The 13,669-nt window shown below is 39.2% G+C and overlaps 1 protein-coding gene across 1 annotated transcript in view; it reads right to left on the bottom strand.

Moving 5' to 3' along the window:
* Positions 1 to 8,988, bottom strand: part of RALB (RAS like proto-oncogene B) — a 47,394-nt gene extending 38,406 nt beyond the window's left edge. Inside the window, exon 1 of the mRNA XM_059475454.1 lies at positions 8,972 to 8,988. The gene's annotated coding sequence lies outside the window, so the exon portion shown is untranslated. The remainder of the gene's footprint in view (positions 1 to 8,971) is intronic.
* Positions 8,989 to 13,669: the final 4,681 nt, after the last annotated feature.

Here is a 13,669-nt window from a genome sequence, read left to right as displayed (position 1 = left end):
GCTGACTAAGCCTTATTTAATGTCTGCATAGTCTGAGATACTGGGAATGAATCTATTAGCTGCAGTATTACTGGCCTCCTCTCCCCTTCAGTCTCTCCGTTTCAAGAGGCATGACCATATTCCATTCCAGTGACTTTAGCACCAAATCTGGACATACACTGAGATGGCAGAGTGGAATGTGACAGCTATTCAAGATGGGGCTAATTTGTATTGTAAAATTACTTCTTGTTTCCTTCTTGATCTTCACTATTAGCTCAGCTGGTCAGAGTATGGTGCTAATAACAACAAGATCATGGGTTTGATCTCCATATGGGCCATTCACTTAAAAGTTGGACTCAGTGATCCTTATGGGTCCCTTCCAACTCAAAATATTCTGTGATTACAGAAAGTTACAGACATAAATGATGCCTTAAAAGGCATAAATGATGCTTAAAGACAAATACCCCTTCCTTGTGGAGATTAGAATCAACAATAAGTAATAAAACCACAATATAAAGAACTACTGCCAGGAGGCAATAAATTCTTTCCAGAGACTATGCTTTCCTATGGGACATGCATGCACTTAGTCATTCTTACTCTACAATCAGTCCAGATTAAGTCCTGCGTTTCTTTTAAAGATGTAAATAGCAACGCCTAGTGGATTAGCACAGAAACACCTTATGGAAGAAATTAATCTTAGGAAAGATTTGAATGAAGATAGATTTGAACGCCAGTTCTTCCAGAAATCTTATCAGAAAAGATTTTACATTCAGAGAAGAATAGTTGCTGCCTTTTCATCACCAGTTACTTTCTGAAAAACAAGCATTGAAGAGAGATAAGGAAACTTTGTTGCAGACAATTCCTATTATCAAATAGCAACTTTGCTCCACCCTTCCCTTGGATCTGGCTTCTTTCAGAGTGCCTGGAGCTGCTGTTTTGTTCCAAGATTACCTTCAGAAAAATCCCCTGCCATTATCAGACATTCTAACAAAAGAAAGAAGTGGATACCAAAGAGGAAAAACATAATTAACTGCCAGTGATCAAAATCTGGAGAGGTACCCTGCTAACTTGACTGAGACAATCAATAGCAGCTCAGGACTGTGATTTGATACCTCTTACCATTCACACTGTCATACTTGGGCAGTGAATCAGGCTTGAGGAGAAGGCTGGGTGGAGCAACAGGCTGCAGAGGAAAATCACTGTCCCTTGCTCCCTACTGTGTGTCCCATCCCTCCTCCCCACCCCCCAACAAGCAGCAAATGAGAACAGTCCTGGTGGAGAGGTGCTGCTGTTCTTACCTGCTCAGCAAAGAGATAAGGCAGCAGGCTATCTAGGAGTGTTTCTTGTGCATGTCCAAGCACTCACAATCATTCAGACAGAAGCACAGCAACAACTTCTCTCTATTAGGGTGCTCTCCTTGCCCACATTTCCTTCTCTTTGGGAGGAGGCAGCAGCTCATCCTGAGAATAGTCCTCACTCCTTTCCTTCTCTTTGGGAGGAGGCAGCAGCTTGCTAGCTGGAATTTCCATAGAAGAGGTGTTTCAAATGACAGAAGATCCTGCAGACCAGGCCAGAGGGCTGCATTTTGAACCATGCTGGTCAAGAATCTCCAAAATGCATCTGTGTCAGCCTGACTGCACCCACTGACTGTGCTCAGTGTTAAGAGCTTTTGGAGATCACTGTTTATATCTGGACATAAAGACTCTTACTCCATCCTCGGTCTTTGTGCAAACCTTCTCTTTAAAACAGGACACTGCTCACAGCAGGGCTACACAACCCTTTCAGGATAGTCTCAGACACTGGGCAACATTACAAAGGAAATTGTCGTCACCCAAGAAATTCACACACAGTTTGTGGCTTTTGGAGTCATCAGTCCTTACTAGAAACAAACAGAGACTAGTACGAACAGGCTGAAGAATTATATTGAACTCATAATTGTGACAGCTGTAGCCAGTTTGATTTTTCCTTGGTTACCTCATTTGTTGTCACAACACTTCATTCTGGAACAGAAACCCAGAGGATAAAGCATGGGATCAGTAAATTAGTAATCTAACTGCACCCTTAGCACTAGTCCTTATGTACTGTAACAATGTGGAGATTTTTGCACAGTATTCTGAAGGAAAGAGTTGTGTCACGGTGCTGAGGTGGAAAAAGTACTGTTTATGATCCCTGTTGATACTCTGTTGCTGCACCATAATTTTAGTAAGAATAATGCTGCCACATAAATGTTTATTTCAGCTGGAATATACCTTGTTTGTTAGACTACAAGAGTAGAAGGAATTTCCAACATTCAAGCTCATAAGATTCCTTTTAAGTGAAAACAGAGACTTGGCTGAGACAAAAACGAAGGACTGAAGAAGTTTGGCATTTAGATCACAGTAGTAGCAAAACCAGATGACAAAGCAGAGCTTTAAAAAGCCTCTCAGATGGAAAGATTTAGGATGGAAAGGAAGTGAGAGGAATGCAGGGTGTCTCTTATTAAGGGGAGGAGATAGCAAACAATGATGCTGTTGTGGCAGCAGAGCTGATGAAGGTCAGAGACAATAAGCTCTGATTTGCATTCTTTCAAAACACTCATACAAAGTTGGTGATTTTTTAGTGTAAGATTAGGGACATTGTGGCCAGGGAGTTTGATGTGCTTGCATGATTGTAATCTGCAGTGCTTTAGTTTTTCAAGCAAAGATCAGTGCCTTCAGCAATTTCATGTAAAGGATATCTGCTTTGCATTAGACTTGCCATAAGCCTTCTGAAGAATTAGCTATAAACCTTAAGATCTGCACTTTACAGGAGGCTCTGGGAAGGGTCAGCCCAAGCTCTGGTATCTGGAAAAGTCACTGGAGGACATGGAACAAGCAATGAGGCTGTCAGGTCTAACTCCACCCAAGAGATACTAAACAGAATATTTTCACTTTAAATACATGCTTGTCTGACCACCTATTGAAGAACTGTGCCAGACACAAGAGACAAATGTCTGAAGGGCATGGGATCATGGCTGGATCTTGTGAAATTAATAAGGGGTAGTCCTACAGGGGATCCATGTTAAATTTCTTTTACAGAAATAGGTTATATATATCTATCTCCTAGGAAACAGTATTTATCTACATTAACATTCTTTATCTAGTAGTAGATATATAGAATATGCCTAGGTTCATTGCAGTTAAGATTTCCCTTCTTTAGCATTCCTACAGCTTGCCAGAATGTCTGCTTCTGCAGAAACAAAGGTTAATTAAACACATCCGCCCATTAGATCAAGGAGTGAACATTATTACAATCTGGCCCCGAGCTACCTTCTTCAGCTGTCAGCACTGAAAGACACTTGGAACTACAAATTAGTCCTCAAGCAAAACTAGTTTCAGCAGAAACCACCTGTTTTATTGAACAGAGAAGGTCTTCCCCAGATTTACAGTTTCGGCTTGTACTCATCTCGCTGTTCCTAGTTCCAGCAAGAAACATTCTAGGGGTATTTTCCAAGTTGTGTAACGATCCACAGTTCTTGGAACTTTATGGTGCCATGTTAACATGTAATAAGGAGTGTTAGAAAAAAATCTTCCTTGTCTGCATTGTTAATGCCATATTTTATAATTAATAGAGTTTAAGGTAACTCATATTGGATTTTTTTTTTAACTTGAATGCTTAGTTTTGCCCCTTTCACTGTGCTTTGGCCAGTAGAAGAGCTTGGGAAATAAACTGGCCAACTCCCTCATTATGCATTTCTTTTCCCTTTCATTTTCTGGCTCTTGTGTATAAGCACCATATTACCACAAATGCCTTCTCAATTCTGTGAATCAAATCTAAAGAATAACACATTAACTATATGAAACTCTTCAGAGCAGCACTATGGCTGTACCTCAGTTTTCCTCTTGCCATCATGGGGAATGAAGTCTAGCAGCGTATACCTTTCACAAACATGTACTGTTACCATGCCTATAATCCCCACTACTTCAAGAACTGACATTCTTAAAATGTTTTCTTTCTGTGCTGAATCAACAGAACAGGGCTGCAACAGAACTGCCAGGGAGCAGTGACCAATAATCTGATTATTCAAAGTAGGCAGGACACAGTGAGGTCTTCTCTGAAAGTAGGATCTTAAATAATGTTAATTATGTAAAAAAGCACAGTACCTACTTAATCATAGAAGCTGGCTTGTATCTATTCTCTTCAATAATAGATGAAGCAAGTATAACTCTTTGCATCCAAAATTCAAGGCCCATATTTTGTCAGAACTCCTCTCAAATGTGATAATGTATTATGCATCCCCCATTCTCATTCAGATTATCCACAAGTAATTTCTGCTTTTCTCACACTGACTCATTCTTCATCCTTATTGGCTGAATTGTTAATGAAACTGAATCTCTACCCATGAACCGAATGTTCATGTATTTAATTTCTACTGGTTTGGCTAGTTTTGGTCAGACACACAGACCAGATTCTTTCCCCTATCCCAGTCAGGAAGAGAACACCTGGGCATTTTATTTTGAACTCTGTTTTTTTAAAATATTGCCTAATGTTTGATTAACGTTTTCAACTTCTCAAACACTATCACCATTTCACTTAATGGGTTAATAATAGGAACTACAGATAAAAGGAGACATGAATGAAGAGCTAGCAAAAAAAATCAGTTATTTGCATTGCTTTCTTGGTTTTGGTTTCAAAGTCTATAAAAGTCACAAAACTGTCTTCTTTGCCCAATTTGTACTGAACAACTCCTGCCTGCTTTTCAAAAACCCTTTGAAAGGCAGCATCTCTGTCCCTGATAGTGGTACACAGACACAGCGCTGTCCTGCAAACTGCTCATCACTTCAGGATATTTGCTCAAATCTCTGAGAAAAACCTCTTACTCTCTAGCAAAAACAGAAAGCAAACCTGGAGTGGTACTCTGATGGATCTTGGACAGCTGATCACTGATTACACAGCCCAAGTGGCAAAGTGCAAAATATGCTCACAGTTAACATTTTAAGAAGATAAACATCAAAGGAAAACTACATGGTAAACTACAAGTATTGACCCTAAAGAGGAAACAGAATGTCCTTATTGGAACATCTCTCCTTAGCATCTTATCTGAAACATTCTGTCTAGCCTGTAATTGAGTAGGTAAGATGTGACTGTCTTCTTTACAAGTACAACATGTTAAATTACTTTAGAGTTGTTTCTATAAATATAGCATGCCAATACCTACTGACTGATTCTGCCACGTAGGAGCTTTATTTGCATTCAGCAATGAAGCAGTTGAATTTTTAAGCTATTTTGTCATTAAATTTCAATTAAGTTGTAAGGCTGCCTACATCACAATATAAAATGTAACTTCGTTACATGTGGCAAAAGTCTTTACAAAAATCTTGGAGCTGACCACAGTCTTTGCTGCTTGTCTCACCCACACTAAAAATATTGTGTGATACAAAGTATAGTATAAGGTTGTGTAACAGACAGCTATGTCTGCACTCAGGTTTAATAGGGAGCAAGCCACAGAAATATTATTCCCTCATTCCTCTTTCCTGAGCCTCTTTAAGTCTTATGCCTATGTACATATTTTCTGGGCCATTTATTCTAACCTATGCACAAGAACACTATTAAACAGGTAACATGGCAAGGATTGGAAAAAATTATATATGTCCTATCAGCATACATAAATCTGTGGATCGTGCTCAGGAAAGCTCTAAAACTGCAGGAGCATTTCATTATCCTGAACATGGGCAGTGTTAATTTAAACAGGTCTGCAAGGATGGCATCTCTTTCTCTACCAGTTTATTCAGAGATGCATGTAGTCCAGTACTGCACTTCTAAGCACATATTTCTTAACATGCTGTTTGCTCTTTTGTGCTTCAGGATATATTTTCATTTAGTCATGACAACATAACCAGCTGTCTATTTTTTGCTTTCTGTGGGCCAATAACCTCAGTGTGCTCCATTAATTAAAGCTATGGCTGTTATTGAGTGAAACAACCCTATACTCATGAGAGTATGAAAAAAGTTATATTGACTGAAGGAGATTGCTCTGAGTTTTAAAAGTGCATTCCTTTTTTTTTTTTTTTTTTTGTGGAGATTTGCTAGATTATATTTTTGAAGTTCAGGATCACTGTAAAGAAAACATATTCAGCTAATAACCTGAAGCAACATCTGAACAAGAAAGACAAAAAGGTCCTAAGCAAGGAAAACTCTTTTAAATGTTTCAGTACTGCTTAGGTGATTAAAACATTAAGCAAAATTTAGAACAATTATTTTAATAGACTAAGGAATTTATTCAACTTTAGAGTTGAGTCTACTTTGATGATTAAAATACAGGGAAAAGAACCAGAAGACAAAGTCTATTTTCAGCATTAGCACTGACTCACTGTGTGATATTAAGCAAGTCACTTAATTTACTGCCTCACTCTGTCTCACCTGTAAAATGAAGGAGCCTGCCTCACAAGTGCTGTGTGGGATTACTTAATTAAACATTTGCTATGCACCTAACATTTCTTGAATGCAAGGTGCTGGAAAGTTTATTTTTGAAGATGTATAAAAACAGGATACAAGAGCAGAATCAGATAGTTTCTGTAAAGGAAAATACACATCTCTTTCATTTGATTCATTCTTTTCTTTGGATTTCTAAAGCATGACAACAACATAATTAACTATTGGACCTGTTAGTCAGCAACACAAGTGAGCTAATTGGTGAGATCAATATTGGCAGCACCCTGGGCTGCTGTGATCACACACTGGTGGAGTTTGCAGTCCCCAGGGATATGAGTTAGGTGAAGAGTAAAGTCAGGCCCCTGAATTCTAGTAAAGCAAAAAAAAATTTCCAGCTCTTCAAGGAGTTAGCAAAAGGAGCTCCCAGTAAACCATCCTCAGAGAAAAAGGAGCAAACCAGAGCTGGCAGACCTAGACATTTTCCATGGAGTGCAAGAGCTCTCAATACCCAGGTGTAAGAAATCAGGAAAGGACGTGTGGGACAGGGAGGAGATTTGAGATATTCACCATGGCTTCATCTAGGGCAAGCGGCCAACCTAGTGGCCTGACTACATCACATATTCTAGAACTCTAAAACTGTGAGTCAAGCCCTTGAAATAAGTTTATAAGTTGAAAAAAATCATTGTCACAAACTAGACGGACCAAACCATAAGTAGGAATAAAAATATATCATTATTCTTCAGTAGATCACACAATCGAAATACTAAGTTGAGTTTTTTCTGTGATGTATAAGCAAGTTTATATCCAATGGAAGTGAATGGCAGTGATTTAAATCCAGAGAAAGGAAATAAATGTTTTTTCTAAAATAGAATTTTTACTCAAATTCATGGCCACACAACTTTGTTGGAACCAAGATCTCAGTGAATTCAAGAAACAAACATTTCTATGGAAATGTGAACATCCACTGTGATATTCTATTAAATGAAAGAGTTACAAATCTGTCATGTTGCAAGGTACAAGATGATTATTAACCAGTAGACATGTAAAAGTACTAATTGGAAGGCATGTAAAAACATCACCAATGAAGCCTATTTGTCAGCTGATCTCTGGACTGAGCAGGGTCAGGTCACTGCAGGAGGCAGAAGCCCGGAGGAGGTGTTCTAGTGGTCACCTCTGGTACAGCAATCTCCGTGCTAATGAGGCTGAGCAGCACACAGCACATCTTCAGCCTCCTGCTACTCTTATCATGGCTGTGTTATAGAAAATGTCAGGTTTGATCTATCATATAGCCAACTACATCAGCAATTTTTTAACCAAAGAGGAGTTATTAGCTCACAGTGCAGTTTAGCAGACAACAAAAAGCAATGCTTTTTACTAACACTGTGCTGTGACCCCATGAAGGAGCTCATCAAAACCATAGGGAGCAAAGTAAAAACACAAACTAATGTCATCAATGACATATGCAGAGGTTATGTGTTTCCTCTATAATTGCTCACATCACCAAGGACTTTTTTTTGAAGACAATTATTGTTATCTTAAGCATTCACAGAAATATCACTGCTGCTTTCTGTTGGTTTCAGCTAATCCTAGATTGAGGCCTTTATGTAAAGCGTGGCCATAAGTCTTTTACAACGTCGGAATGAAGTTAGTGCTTGGTATTCTATGAGGACAACAGACACAGGAAAATTCAGATGCTCTATCTTTTTAAAAGCAACTTTCTAGGTTAATAAAGGAGTTCTACAAATTCATTTGGTAGATATAAATGCATGTCATTTATTTACTTTCATGATAACATTTTCTATGCTGCGAAACATGGATCATACTACCTTACTCATACAAATATTAAATATAATAAGAAATCATGATCATAAATTTATTATTTATATATTTACCTTGTTTCTACTAAATTATCATGCCAGAGACATCTAGACAAAACCTTAGGCTCTCCACCCATGGTAGCAGAGCCTTTAGCTCCACATTTCAGAGCTACAGATGAAGATGGAAAAATGCAGCAGTAACACCACCACAGGCTATAGTTATGCTAAAAAGAGTCAATGACTCACTGTGAATATGTACTTGGCCTGCATGCTTTAGGGATGAGTGAAGATTACTGAAGACAACTCTTTCTTTTATTCTCCTTTTATTTTGCTTATTACTAGCTAGTACTACTACATTCCTTATATGAAACCAGATTAAGAATAAACAAGAGGTGCTTGTCATCCAGCATTAATACAGTACCATGTGCTTGGGCACAGCTACTTGCACATACATTTTAGCAGCTGTTTTTTCCTTTCTGCCTGTCCATCCACAACAAAGAGGTATTGCTGCCTGGCACAATACAGGTAGCTTTTCTACACCTAGCCCACACCTTTAATCCAAGCTCTGCACCCTGAGAGCCTCCTATGTCACTGCTGTTCCTTTTCTCACTCCAGCTGGGCCAGGGAACTCCCTTCTCCACTTCAGTGTCAAATACTGACAGCAAGTTTTGCTTTTACTTTTGTGCCCCAGTCCATGCAGAAATGTAAGCACACAGAGCAGTGATTGCTTTCTGATGCAACTTTACAAGCTGGATAAATTGGTTGCTTTCTCAGCTGATACTCACTGTGCTTAAAGGATCCTTTGTCCTAGAGCAGCAGTTTCTTAAGGAGTATGTATCAGGGAGGCAGGAGGTGGCAGAAGGAGCTCCACTGCAGTTTTACAGGCCAATCCTCATGATGACTGGAGCTGGACTCTTCCTAGTGCCTCAGAAAGTCACAAGAAAAGGGAAGGGCTCAGGATATGATATCATGCACTCATTCTAAAAACAAGGAAACTGTTGTAGATAATTTAAAAAGTAACAGGTTAAAAATCCTGAATGGCCAATAAGGAAAATTACTTTTTAAATTTATCTCCTACTTTTTCTAGTGAAACATTTCAAGAAATAAAAATTACAAAGTTAGAAAACTATGTTTACATCATTAGTAGGACAAGCCTAGGAGACCTATTACAGCTGAGCCACCTCAGAGCAATGCTTGCTGCTGCCTCTGTCAGAGCTCAAGCTTTGAGCTTGTTGCCAGCTCTGCTGAGGCAAATATACCCAGGCCCAACACAGCTGGGTCTGCAGCCACAGCTGGGTCTGTGTAAGCAGCAGGGACCCACGTGTATCCACTCCTTGCCAGCATCCTGACTTGTTCATTGCCTTTCTCAGCAAAAGTAAAATCTTCTAAAGCATCTCAGTGATTCAGGAATCCAATTAATATTTTCTAAAGCAACATAAGCAAACATTAAAAACCTTCAACAGATTTTTAAATCTTATGAAAAGTCATTTTGATTTTGTGCAGATTTGCCAGGTTAAGTTTTACTCCTTAGATCCTTTTCTAATTGCAAGTCTGCTTCAGAAATTATTTGCAGGGATATATTACTATAAATGCATTTACCAGGTCATTGTCTACAGCTTTTAAAAAAGAAATTAATAAACATTTGAAGCAAAGCAGATGTCCTAACTCAGCACAATTGTTCTTTACCTGGATTTAGCTTTTTCTGTTTTTACTTCAGATCCAAAGCAGCATTTGCATGCCTGGAAGCTTCTTTGTCCTTTCCAGCTTTATCAATTTGTCTTCTAAGCCACTCATTTTTCTTTCAAGTTGTCAGGATAATTTTGTTTCTATTATAATCCCATAAAACGCACTCATAGGAAAATTTAGCCCAGATTTCAAGCAAGCAACATTTTAATGCTGTGTTAGGAATCGCTACATTCTCTGTTATGGAGGTCGTTGTGCTTGCCTTTCAAATTCTTCTTTTTGTATTAAAATTTTCCAGTGATTTTTGTTCATGCAACTCATCCCAGACTCAACATTAAGGTCACCCATGAGTGATATTATAGTTTATAATAATTTTCATAAATGTATTGGCTTTTAGTTTAGTGGCTGGGATTTGGAGGACCCCAAATTATCATATTAAATCAGTTTAGGGATCAGGCATTCTGTGTTTCAGTATTTGTCAGTACTTTTGTACTGAGCTGCACAACAGGGTGTTACTCTTGCAGCTCTATTGTTAAAGAAGAAATATTTTGCTGCCAGATTTCTTGTTCTATTTGTACCTTTTGTTAGTGGACTTTCAATTTCAGGAACTTGTTCTATTTAAGAGGATAAGGGAAGAACAATACTTTATAATATATTATTTATTAAACAGATGCTGGTATTATCAATGCTCATTTATCCGGTGGTGATGCATCTCCCAAATAAACCAGCAGCAGCAGTAAAATAAACCACAGCACAGAACCATTTTCTTCATAAAGATTCTGGGGACTTTTTAACTACTTGTACTCTGGAATGAAGGATCTGAGGGCAATGACTTCTCAAATTGTTTATGAGTTGGAAGACTGTGATTTAAGATCACCGATACATTAATTTTTGTAGAATTTGGGAAGTCCTAAAAAAACTGTGATAGAGTTTACAGATGTATTTTGGTTTCTCTGCTCTCACCTTGATTTTTATTAGTATTGTAAAACCTATAGAGGTGATCACCTGGATCTGAGATTTCCCAGAAGTGCAAACACTTGTCACAGCTCGGCATTTGATTTGGACATTTCATGTATTCACACACTGGACTGCAAACCACACCTTTGAAGTGTTCATAGGACAAGAGAGCTGGAACTGCTGCATGCCATGAAGGGGGCAGGGGCACCTCTGGTGTGCTCCTACTCCCCTGCAGCCCCAAGGGGGTTAGTTAATCTCCAGTGAACATCTGGCTGCAGCACCCGGGGCACTGCTCAGCCCGAGCTCTGAGGAGGTGGGTACTGCCTGCATCATGCTCCTACTCTGAATCTGCAGCAAATAAAACAGATGGTGCCTTGGAATAATTCAGAGGAGAATATTCTGAAGACAACACACTCAGTTCTAACCAGGCTTTGAGGTCAAACAGATGAAGTAAGCCTTGGTTAACCACAGACACGTTGGTGTTCATTCTCTTCTTGGTTCTCTGCAGATTTTAGCATCTCTCTGATTGCATCCTGAGTTACTTCAGTGTGAGCATGAGAAGCAGGATAACTGTGCACAGCTCTGTTTTGTTTTGTTGCATTTCTTTTGCTTCTTGCCAGAAAACCATATTTTTCTTAGATTCTTGTGTGTTCTCCTTCTTCCTCTTTTTCTTCAAGATTTAATTAGAATAATGAAATAATTTTGATTAAAAGGAATCACGGGAGATAACCTCATCCTTTACCTGCTAAAAACAGAGCTTCAAAGTTAGGTCAGGTTGCTTAGCACTTTGCCTGGTGTGAGTCTCTCCAAGGGTGGACACTCCAGTCTCCCTGGGCATCCTGTTTAAGGGTTTGACCACCCTCACTGTGAAATCCATATGAAGTATAACTCATGTTCCTCTCTCATGTACATATAAAAGGCTGGGAGGTTTCCTTATGCTAACATACAGCATCTGGTAGAAAACCTGGACAGGGAAGAAGTTTTCTTTTGGGAAAGAAGTGGAAGGGATTTATAACATGGGGAAATGAGGAAAAGCCAAGATTTAACATTCATAGTAGGAGAGACACTGATGAGCAGCAGTAAAAGGAATCATGGCAGTGAGAGAGAAAAGCAAGGATTGCTTCACAGGTCAGGCAAGGTCGTGTGTGGGAGGAGAACTTGGATGATGACAAGGCAGGACCATAACTGAAGTGGTCACCACTCCCAGATTTGGGTACCTCTTACAACCCTAAATAAATCTTCAAGAGTGTGTCATAGCTAAAAATATCTTGCCAGTTCTGGCATGAAGTTGACTGCAGGAGCTTCCAGAGCATTTTCCTCTCCTGGCACCCTGTGCAATTCCAGTTGGATAGTACTTCACATTTAAAACAGTGCTGATCTTTTGGTCTGCTGCTGTTCTGTTCCAGAGAAAGTGGCCTTTTTGAAGAAAGAACTACAGGTTCTGCAGCATGCAAAGACAGGCAACATATAATATTTATACTGAAGCACTGTTTATAGGTAACTCCAGTTTCAATCACAGTTAATTCTCTTAAAGACTGCTGGACTAAAAAAATGCTTTATAGATATATGCAGATATTTTTCTTCATAACAATACCAAGGAGTTGGAGCAGTGATGAGAAATTTTAGTAGTCAGCAATATGAGGTAGAAAGCATTTTCCAATACTGATAAAAAGGAGAACAGAAATTGAAGAAGAATTATTTTCTTTTGCTGATTATTTAATTGTTCAGGAAAATACAGTGTGATTGTTAAAACTGCTCTCAGGTGTATAAAAGCAGTGCTAGCAGCAATTGCACTTTGCAATAGCAGAATGCAAAGAAGAATACAGATGTGTGAAAAGAGGGAGAAGATCTTTAAGAAGGGTGAGGTGAGATGAGTTTGTGTTCATAAGAACCGAAGCCTAGGTGATTTATAATAGGAAATCACTTTTAGTGATTTGAACGTGTTAACTGATGATTCCTCCCAAGACTGTTGTGAAGCAGGGAAGGATTATGCCTTGTTTTGACAGATGGAGAAAAGGCTAAGTTCTTACCAGGAACTTTGCCAGCTCCTTTCAAAGTAGTTTCCAAGGAAGATCTTTCCCTTCAGAAATCTTGAAGCTACAGACATCCTTCAAAGCTTCCCTCCGTTACCATGGGAGAGCAGAGATGGTCATAGGTGCTGAAGGTACTGGCTTGGCCTTTTTGGAACTGACTGGATTCAATCCGAACAAAGAACAAGCAGAAACAACCTTTCCAATGTGATGACTCACCCTGCCAGAGGAAGATTAGTCAATGGAAATTTGTGTGTGCCTGTATTAGTCAGTAAATATGTACCCATGCCTGCACAGGGCCAGGGGCAAAGCACCAGGGCAGTGGGAGTGCAAGGCTGAGTGGAGCAGTCGCAGCTTTTTTGCTGTTGGCACTCGAGCATCAACAGAAGTAAGAACAGAGGAATGCCAGGCTGATTTCCAGTACTGTAACAGAGTTAACATGTGAAGGATGTCAGGTACAGAGTCTCAGCTCCCCCATTTACCCTTTCTGCTCAAAATCTATCCAAGGCATAGTCCAGCCTTTCCCCAAAACACGCTCTTTACGCCTCATCTGGGGTCAGTAGAGGACTGTTAATTTTTCCTAGATTTTTTCACAAGGAAAATTATTCACTCTAAAACTCAGGTAACTAGGTTCATTTTACACTGCCCTATTAATCAGTAAAGTGGTAATGTGGTAACCAGAGTCTCACAGTGGTAAAGGTAAGTAGAGATTTAAGAAGTTTGCATTTAATAAATATTCGTTAAAAAGCCAGTCTGTTTCTTTCCTGCTTCTTCATCCTGGTGATTGACCACACTTGCATCAGTTCATATGTA

This window comes from Ammospiza nelsoni, chromosome 7 (genome assembly GCF_027579445.1).
Source record: "Ammospiza nelsoni isolate bAmmNel1 chromosome 7, bAmmNel1.pri, whole genome shotgun sequence".
NCBI classification, from domain to species: domain Eukaryota; kingdom Metazoa; phylum Chordata; class Aves; order Passeriformes; family Passerellidae; genus Ammospiza; species Ammospiza nelsoni.
Note: the sequence above shows the minus strand (reverse complement) of the source record. Positions and strands in the feature narration are given on the sequence as shown.